Genomic DNA, 11,125 nt, shown 5'->3' with positions numbered 1-11,125 from the left:
CACCTTCCACTAGACTAGGTTGCTCAAAGCTCCACCCAGCCTGGCCTTGAACACTGCCAGGGAGGGGGCAGCCACAGCCTCTCTGGGCAACCTGTGCCAGGGCCTCACCACCTTCACACTAAGGAATTTCTTCTTTATGTCCAATATAAATCTGCCCTCTTTCAGTTAAAAATCATTATCCCTCTTCATATCAACACACTCCCTGATAAAGAGTCTCTCCCCACCTTTCCTGTATGCCATCTTTAAGTACTGGAAGGGCACTATAAGGTCTCCCCAGAGCCTTCTTTTCTCCAGGCTGAACAACTCCAAATCTCCCAGCCTGTCCTCATAAGGGAGGTGCTCCAGCCCCCTGACCATCTTTGTGACCCGCCTCTGGGCCCACTCAAGCAGGTCCATGTCCTTCTTGTGCTGGGGGCCCCAGAGCTGGACACAATACTCCAGGTGGGGTCTCATGAGAGCAGAGTAGAGGCAGAGAATCCCCTCCCTCAACATGCTGGCCACACTTCTCTTGATGCAGCCAAGGATACAGTTGGCTTTCTGGGCTGCGGGTACACATTGCTGAGTTGTGGTCAGTTTTCCATTCTCTAACACCCCCCCAAGTCCTTCTCTGCAGGGCTGCTCTCAATCCACTCATCACTCAGCCTGTATTTGTGCTTGGGATTGCACAACCCACATGCAGGACCTTGCACTTGGCCTTTCTGAACTTCATGAGGTTTGCATGATCCCACCTCTCCAGCCAGTCCAGGTCCCTCTGGATGGCATCTCTTCCCTCCAGCGTGTCGACCACAGCACACAGCTTGGTGTCATCAGCAAACTTGCTGATGGTGATATTTCTTACATCTTAGTAAGAAAACTGTCACAGAATCTCATTAAATAATAGTAGTGAATAAATGTTCATGATACTGCACATGATAATGTGGACTGACAATTTGATGAAAGAGAAGTGATATTACTTTACATGTCATTTTGGAAAGCAGTGTCATGAAAATACTGTAAGAAGTGAGGATTCGGAAGTGCCTAACCCACTAGTGAGAGAAATACCAGTTATCAGAGTGGTTACAAACATGGGCAGCGACTACAGTGAGACTGATCTTGGAAAATGGAAAATAATAGATCTTCAGGAAAACTGCTACTTAGTGGCAGGAAGAAGCCTGCCAAACAGTGCATCTGAAGGATATGTGGATGATAGTAGATAGCTAATTAGGCAGCATTTTGCTATACTATTTGGCAAGGAAGAGCAGTCTGCTTGAAGCATGAATTTTCCTCTTTCCTTACTATTTTGGTTTGGGCATGCCTTAAGTGTTACAACTCTTCCCTGGCAGAGGCATTATGATTTTAATACAGTTTTCCATCTCCACCTTCTGTGATTTTTTGGTCTGAGTTTACACTTCCAATTCTGAAGTGACAATTTCCAATCAGTCCATAACAGAAAGAAAAATGATGCAGGGATTCTTCATGGCTTCTCAAGGAAACCAAGTCCTTTTGTGGTCCCCAGTTCATGCCTATTTAAGGTAGCTTTGGATGCAAGAACAAGTGGCAGCACTGGCACAGAGAGCAAAATCAGGCAGTTTGAATCTTTGCCATAAAAATATGGGTAGCAAGAGCAGCTTCACAAAAGCAGCATTAGTTTAGTGTTCACAGGTATGCTTTCCTTAGACCCCTGAATGAGATTTTCACATCATGACTCACAGAGAGGTACTATAGCTGCCAAAGTAGCTGCATTCATTTACCTCGGGGTAAACCAGTGTCCTGCTGATGTTACATCAGTGTACTTCTGGAGTTGTAACTATTTATCATTGGTATTTTCTCGGTTGGTGATAATGCTTAAGAGGTCTTCCCATGGACAAGATGCCTACTGGGTGGAATCCTCGTGAATACAAAACAAAAAGGTTTCTTATGTTAAAGTCTGATTTTGTGATGCTTTGTCGTATTGAGCTGTCTCTTACACCATAAATTCAATTCCATTTAATTCAATAGAACTGTTAATAGGAAAAGTAGTTAGTGTGAAGAAAGTTATCAAAATACAACTGAAATAATTTTTATGTAAAACTGAATTATATCTTTATTCTAAATTGAATCAAATGGAACAGGAATCATAATTTTACACTCTCCCAGTGCTGTGCAGCATGGATATGGTGCAAGACCAGGCTGGAGGGGAAAAGAAGATGGACTTGGAGGAAGAGAGAACTTCTCCTGATCTTCCAGTTAACTCTGGGAAGGGAATGTGTTAACGTTTCATAACACAACTCACTTCTAGCTGCAAGTCCCTTCAGGGAAAATTAATAGATTGTGAAATATCACCTACTCTTGGCCCCCTCTCAAACCCTTAATCTAAGAGGAAATATTAGATAAACTGCTTCTGCTCTATCAGCGAGACTGAGGGACGCAGCCTGAGCAGACCGGAGCGGCATTCGGGCGGGATTCCTGCCAGCTTGCATAGCTGATCAGGAGACATCTTCGCCTGCAGCAAGTATGATCCTAAGGCAGAACTTAGCCTGCTGTTTCTTGGAATGTACCCCACCAACAATAGTAGCACAAGTGCTATTTTTTTCACACTGAGTTTATTTTAGGAACTCGGGTATACAATCTCTATTATAGATCAGCTACCTTACTATAAATAGCAACGATCAGAGCTCCTTTGGATTAATGATTTACTTCTAATGTGTTTTTTAACCTTAAAATAAAGCATAACATTTAGTTGTAGCTGTAGCTTCCTCATAGTTACAGAGGATATTATGATCCATGCCTTGAGCAAGTCTCTCAAGAAAAATTCAATGCACTTTACAGTTACCCTGCCGAAAATTATTACGTGCTGAATTTCAGATATGTTTCAGCACTAGTATGTCCAAATAGCATGCAGGCTAGATAGGTGGGAAAGACTGCCAAAATACCATGTCAGAGGAATTTAAAAAGAAGTAGGTCTTTAGGCTTTTCATTTCAGGGAGCAGTGGGAAGACACAACAAGGTTAAACATTGCCGAATTTTACACTTGACCTTAAAAACAGTTGAATATATTACTACTGATTCTCAATTTCCACTTGTATTAGGAGCTGAGAGTTTACAATTTCACATATTGGGATCTATCTAATGTGCATATTGACAGCAGTTAAGTGTACTTAGTGAGTCATCATTCATGTAATACTTACCTACACTTATCAATACAGATTCCCATGTATGAGGGAGATTTCCAAGATCTGCAGTAACAAAATCTATTCAATTTTTCACTTGGTTGGTAAAATTTTGTATCACCTTTGCTGGTTTTGAAAATTTAAAGACCTCACTTCTTTAAACCCCCTTTTCCTATCTTAAGCAAATGCCATTATACTAATTGTGGGCTAGCCAATCCAAAACAAAATAAATTAAATTAGGAAAAGTAAATAAATAAAGTAAATTAGGAAGTCATGTAGCATAGCACAGTCACCTCTGTCTAATTTTATCACAACACTGGAGGCTTCCAGTTCATGAATGCTGATGCAGAACAGTGGTGACAGGGAGACGACTATTCCTCTGTGAATGCATACAATAAACCCCAATATACCATGTAATATTATTTTGATATGTTAATCAATGGACAGTAGACTTTTTAGTAATATTATAAGTGTGGCTTTATAGAATAAACAGCTGTTATTGCTGATTATATTAAAAATATTATGTACACAGCCTGATATATAGAGGTGGTCAATATGTTGCCTGTAACAGGTATGTATCAACAAATGCCTAGCAATAGTGCCTTGCTTCCTACTGGTGCTTGACACAAGGTTAGTGGGGGGAAGGAGTATTTGGTTACAAGAGAGCTTCATGCTTTCTGGGTCCCTAGGTCAGGAATTGGGAAAACCCATGGATAAATGCCACAGCTGAAGTATCTAGCAGAAAACTGAGGTCCAATAAAAAGATAGGTAGGTATTTCACATGCACCGGCTGATTCACACCTGCACATGTATCTTCTTTATCTCTGCCATGTTTCCAGGTTTTGACAGATAACGCTATCACAGGTAGAGGACAAGGTGACCACACACTCTCTGTGGACTGGTTAAAGAATGCCATGAAGCAGACGGTTATCCTGGGGTCACTGAAACCTGTGTCCTTGCTGAGGTGAATGGTTAGGGCATTTCTATAATACCAGAGCACCAGAGGATTTTCCAAGCCTTGGGGTCCAGATCCATGGACTTTTACAGCTTCCTTGAATTGCTCACATGGAGTGTGCTGTCCTCAAGCATCACTCTTACCTGCTGTAAAGGTCAGGAAAGATTTATTTAAAGGAAACAGTCTGAGTGCAAACAACACACCACACTGCCATCATTGCCTTAATCAGGGAAATAATTTGTCAGTCTGCCTGTGTTCTCTTGATTGTCTCAGATGAAGAATCTTGTTTAGCTCTCCTGTGATGGTAAAATCTTAAACGTTCTTACTATGATTTTATCTGACAAAAGCATGTTGCACTATTTGTTAAATTACACAGATTGCATGTATGGAATAAAGCATTAATCATCATGACAGTCAACATGAGAAGTTTCCTATGAGAAAGACTGCTGAATACATTTTTTTTGAGACAATTTTCAATTTTCATGTACTTTTAAAGTTACAGGTCTTCATGGGTTCATAAGGGGAAGTCCTGTTTAACTCACTTAATTTCCTTTTATGACAAGGTCACCCATCTGGTTGACCAAGGGAAGCCTGTAGATGTGGGTTTTTTGGATTTTAGCAAAGCTTTGTGTACTGTCTTTCACAGTAGCCTTCTGGGCAAAATGTCCAACACACAGCTAGACAAGTCCATAATACATTGGGTGAACAATTGGCTGACAGGTCAGCCTCAAAGAGTTATAGTAAATGAGTTTACATCAGGCTGGCAGCTAGTCACCAGTGGAGTTTTGCAGGGTCAATTTTAGGGCCAGTGCTCTTTAATATTTTTATAAAAGATCTGGATGTAGGAATCAAATGTACATTAAGTAAGTTTGCCAATGATACCAAACTAGGAGGAGCTGTGGACTCCCTTGGGGGTAGAGAAGCCTTACTGGATAGGCTAGAGAGCCGAGCATTCACCCAAAGTATCAAATTTAACAAGAGCAAGAGCAGAATTCTCCACCTGAGTTGGGGTAATCCTGCTTATACACACAAATTGGGATATGAGAGGCTGGAGAGCAGCCCCACAGAAAGAGATCTGGTGGATTGGGTTGATGGCAAGCTGAATATCAGTCAACAGTGTGCTCTGGCAGCAAAAAGGGCCAACTGTGTCCTGGGGTGCATCAAGCACAGCACAGCTGGACAGTCGAGGGAGGTGATTGTCCCACTCTACACTGCACTGATGTGGCCTCATCTCGAGTACTGTGTGCACTTTTGAGTGCCTTGGTGTAAGAAGAACATAAAACTACTAGAGTGTGTCCAGAGGAGGGTGACCAAGACAGTGGAAGGTCTCATGGGCAATACTTATGAGAAGCGACTGAGGCCATTTGGTTTGTTCAGCTTGGGGAAGTCTGAGGGGTGACCTCATCCAAGTTTACAACTTCCTTAAGTGGGGCTGATCTTCTCTTTCTGGGGACCAGCAATAGGACACAAGTAAATGGAATGAGGCTGAGTCAGGGCAAGTCCAGATGGGACATGAGGAGAAGGTTCTTCACTGGGAGGGTGGTCAGTCACTGCAACAGGCTCCCCAGGAAGTGGTCACGGCAGCAAGCCTGTCAGAGTTCGAGTGTCTGGTTGACGCTCTTAGTCATATGGGGTTTAGTTCTAGGTAGTCCTGTGAGGAGTCAGGACTTGGACTTGATGATCCTTATGGGTCCCCTCCAATTCAAGATATTCTATGATTCTATATTCTTAACTATCATCTCAGCTGAAATATTTATCTGAGTCTGAAATACAGGTTTTTTTCACTTCCAGAAACAATGGTTCCACAAAAACTGTTTTGAAAAAGTTTAAGGTATAAAAGGTATTTTTCTCCTTTTAAAATAGTATTTTAACCACATTTTTATAGCAATTCCATACTTGGGACTACAGACTTGAAAGCTGGCTAAGACTAGGAAGGATTTTTTTCTGTAATTTTTGCATGAAACTGGTTAAATTTGGCAATCTATAAATCTCTGTAAACTTAGTTCACACCTTCTCAATCAAGATTTTATTTGGAGCTGCTGGAGATATCTTCTGAGCATGATTCAGGCCAGGGGTTCAGTTTTTTCCCTGAAATCTGTTCTCTTAATTACTCCTATCCCTTTGGCCAAGTACTGGAATTCTAATTTTCCTGTGCTCATGGTACCCAAGCAGGCAGGAAGAAGAAATGTATACAAATGCAATGACAGAACTTTTCCAAAGGACAAAGTTTGATTTGGTAAAAGGGGTGATGTGGCAGTCTTGGGAGAAAGATCTGGAAAATGCAATTACATGCCATTACAACATACTAATCAAAATAAATTGGGTGGGGGAGGAAATCAGAGGGGATTTGGAAATCAGAGGAAGAGGAAGAGAAATGAGATGTGGAGACAGCCACAGTCTTCCCATTTAGACTAGCCTGTATTCTCCAGGAGGCAGTGAATAGATGCTGAATTGTGAATGTGTTTATTTTTAATTTATAGTGTGAATTTTAAATACTCTGACAAAAAAAAAAAAATAAAATTAAACCTTCAATGTCTCAGATGGATTACCTGAAATCAGTGCAGTTCCTCTTTCTAAAATTTCACATCATCTCCTTCGACAGGGTACAATGCAGGTAGATTATTCCAGGTTTGTAAAACAAACCAGAACTAATAAAAGGAATAAAAAAATTATGATACAACACTGGAGAAAAGAGCAGTTCTTATTTTACATAAATAATGAGTCAAAAATTTGCAGTGAATCTTAATTATACACAATTCTTCCTTTAGCCTTGATGAGGAACGAGGACTGTTGCAATCAACTCAGGAATGCCTAATTCCTCCCTAAAATAAAAAAGATAGTAATCCATCCTTACAGAATCTTACAGATTCAAAAGACACCCTTTTATCTTCCAGCTAAAGGAGGATTTCTGCTACGGAACAATGTTTGAATTCTTCCTAAGCAAGTAGATACAGCAGAACATACCCCTAGGCATGTAACACTTGATTCTTCTCTGCATGGAAAGGTCACTCATTAACAGCAAGCCCAAATTTGAGTACAGCAGTACTGGGCTGGTGCAAAGCCAGAGCAAACACAGGCATCAAGACCTGTAAACTTTGATGGGAACTTTATCTTATCTTTCATCATCCTTCAAAATATCTAGATGCTATTGTCACCTGCTACATCTTTAATCTGCTCCCTTCACCTGTTCTCTGACAGCTTTGTAGTCAGTCTCATTAAAAGAAAAAGACAACCAGAGAACCCATGCCCTTCATCTTCTTGCTCAGTTATTTAAAGAACTAGGAAAAAAATCCAGATTTCGCTAGCAGATCACAGCTCTCTAACACAAATCTGGTCATTATTACCATCCCCAAGATAAGTTTGCTTGTGAAGAACTTCACTTTTGATGTGAAATCTCCACATGTGTGAAAATAAGTTCCTAATTTAAATTGGGTTAAGTCACATTTACAATTGTTTGTAAATATTTTGTATCACAAATTGTTCTGCTTTGTAATGGCAGCTCTGAGATATGTCAACAGGACATTTATCATGCCAAGTAAAGCTCTTGGCACTGATATTTACCATCTGTGGGCTTGCAAAGTCCTCTGCCTTGGTGTGTCTCATCTACTTCTTTCACAGCTAAGAAGTATTATTTCACAGTCTTCTGCTGATAACAAGGTTAACTACACAAGAAAAGGAGCCCAAGGTCAATATGTTTATTAGAACACTTAGAAGACATGGTTAACTCTGACATGCCATCTGTGAACACTGCTTTACAACTATTTCTTTTGTATGATGCCCAAGTCATAGGTATAATACACTTTTATACTGTTGTAGTTTGTTTTTGTTTTCCCAAGAAGAACAGCAAATTTAGGCAGTAACCTGGCTGGGGACTATTTGGCTTTTCAGGTGGAGGAATGTTGTTGCAAGACACAGGCAGCACTTAAGCAAGTGGTTTAGGAAGTTATTGTTAGGAACTGTTAGTTCCTAGATTCTCATCGGAGATGGAGGGACAGATTACAAGAGTGCTTCTAGGCCTCTGTCATACCGGATAGGATGGATTTGCATAAACCCTCACAAGTTCATTTAGGGGCACTAAACTGCTTCATGGGTGGTAACTCTTCAAATCACTCTACCAGGACCACAAGCCCTATTGCATGTCAAAGGAAGTTGTCCATTATGGTTGTATGGTAGTTTTCACTAGGGAAAGGGAAAGAATTTTTCACTGGGTAGGGAAAAAAAAAAAGCCTAGCAGAGAGCTTTTCAAACTTATTGCCCTTATTTCCCCACTACATTCTCCACCTTCTCAGAAAATATTTGGTTTAAGGTGAAATTGCTGTGTCCAGATCATAAGCATGTTCAAGACCCCCATGTTCCATACCTCCACCTTAAGCTCAACAAAGCAAATAAGGAGCATTTCTCTTTCTTATGATGTCTCCTTCGTTCTCTTCACTCTTATCCTTAGGTGTATGCCCCAGGATTTTCTGCAGAAAATTTGAACAAGTTTTATTTCTTGGAGCTTTCATCTCCTCATTTCAAAGTCTTTAGAGGACACAGGCACAGGAACTGACATTTTAACTCAAATCAGTTGGAGGTAATCGAATATTCTGAAAAGCAATAAGTATAACTTTGGATTTTAGGTTCTGATTCTGCATTGTACAACTATTCCCTACTACTGAAATATGTACATAAACACAAGGTAACATTAAGGCAGCCTAATGGTTTTCTTAGCAACTTAGTTTTTTTCAGGAGAAAGGCATTATGAAGGGACCTTTCAGAAGTTAAGCACTTTTCCCATCTAATCTATGAAGGCAAAAGCAGCTGGGATTTGTGAATCAGAGTATTTCTAGATTATTAGTAATAAAGGGATTGTAATCATGTGTCAGGATTGATTTTTTAAAATCAAATGACACGGTTGAAGGAAATACAGTGTTAACAGTATTGATGCTCTACAGCCTTAACCCACTCACAGCAGGCTTCTGGAGCCAGGTCCTGGAGCCACTGAAGCGTGACAGAACTTTGCCAGGGACTTCAGTTGTGCAAGCCTTGTCCTTAAATGAATGCATGTACACATAAGGAGTCTTAGAGCTCATGCAAATAGGGGAGTTGATGAGCAGGCAAGTTGGTTACAGCATTTTGATTCATTCCCCATATGGACATTGTATGTGAGGAAGCCGCTGCACCACCTATTCCAAATTAACTTACTGTTTGTTTAGAATAGTCCCGCGGGGAGTCAGTGGACAGCCAGCAGCACCTCGCTCTTTTAATCCCCAACTCAATTTGTTGTAGGACAAGCTGTTAGTCTTTATGTATGTCCCAAGGCTTGTGAGAAGGAAGGAATTTAACAGACAAGTCCTGTTGCTAAACCAGTGGTTTCAATACAACTTTGAAACAAGATTGTGGACCCATTCTTTTATTCCTTGTGTCCACACCTTGCATCAGCAGTGATTTTCAGTGCTTCATAATTCAGCCTTATCTTCAACTCATTTGTTTATTTATTTACAGGGATTACACCAAAAGTCTCCCATAATTCCATACAACTTTCAAATCTGAGACAGACTAGTGTGCATTAAAGATTGCACACTGGCTTTAGCCCAGACTTTTCTTCTCTGTAGCTCTAATGGAGCCTGTTATGAGTTGGAGAAGCACTGTGTGATTTAGTTGTTCCTGTGTAGGAACAAGACTGTATATAATAGCTCCATTGTCTCTCCTTGTCTTCCTGTAGCAGGACTTCTGGTTTCCTCCAGTGAACAGAAAGGTTAACTTGTGCAATCCTAAACTCCCTCACAGAGGCATGTCTCTGGTTCACCGCCTTCTCCAGCCTTTCCTGTAGAGAAGCATAAACTCTGATTTGCCTCCTTAGTGATCCTTCTCCCTGGATAAGGAAAGCCCCGAGTGTGTCTCCCACATCCATCCCACTGTCACAGAAATGCCATGTTACTTGCTCGACATGCCTGCCACACAAACGATCCCCAAAACAGCCCTGCGCTGACACAGCTTCTGCTACCCAAGCTGTGTTACAGCTTCTTGGAGTGCCTCTACATGGCACAGCATTGTGCTGTGCAGGTCAGCTGCGAATTTAATGGAAAGGGGGAGAGGGAGAGGAAGAAGAAGGGGCTGTAGCCCTTCCACCCCCTCTGCCATCAGGACCATTCTCACACATGCACACGGCAGCCTGCACCCCTGCCTGCACCCACGCTGCTGTCTCCAGCTGGACCTGGACCTGGGCTAGGTACTAAGGCGTTGCTCACAGAGATCAGCTTCCCACAGAGTTTCCCTTCGTGGCAACCATTTGTGATGGATTGACCTGAAGCATCATGAAAATTTTAAGAGTAAATTGTAAAGTTCAGAGGCAGCCTAGTCAGTCCAGTGTGTGGTTTGGTTCTTCTGATTTACCAAATCAGCTTTGTTGGAGCCAGTTCTAGCCACATACAGCCACTCACAGCCACTGAAGCAGTGCCAGTACTTGGCATATAGCTAGGTCAAACCACCACATTGGGGAATAAGACGGAGATCTTCCCAGCACTGTTGTAGGTCATACTCTTCAGGAGCACATACACTGATACCGCGTAGGGCATTGGGTCTGGCTGGCAGTGTTTTGGTATGGCAGTCTGGAAGCTCTGCCCTGCCCTGGCCGTCTCTGTGTGAGTAATAGAAAGGCCGTATCGCTTCTGGTCACAGCGGAACCGCACTTTAGTTTCCCTCTCAGCACATTGCATGTGGTTTAGATGATGCTGTTTTGGAGAAAGATAAATATGCTCTGTACTCTCCACCTTAGGGAATTAAGTATATTAGATCTGGCCCACAGATGCTTTTTCTGAATGATAACAAAAATGCAGTGGGTGAGATTGAAGTGACACAAATCTGTCTCTCTTCCAGGGAGCTCGGTCAAATAAATTCTGCGGAGCTACCAGCCATCCTGCCTGTCTCTCCCCTCCTCGCTGGCGGCCTGCAATGGATGGCCTCGGCGAGAATCACGGTAGCAAACACAAATGAAGCCGGGGGGGGAGCGTCCCCCGCCGCGGCGCACGGAACCATCGAGCGGCGCTGACGGGGGGGGGGC

The sequence above is a fragment of the Athene cunicularia genome, assembly GCF_003259725.1.
Source record: "Athene cunicularia isolate RWA chromosome 1 unlocalized genomic scaffold, athCun1 chr1_part2, whole genome shotgun sequence".
NCBI lineage: Eukaryota > Metazoa > Chordata > Aves > Strigiformes > Strigidae > Athene > Athene cunicularia.
Note: the sequence above shows the minus strand (reverse complement) of the source record.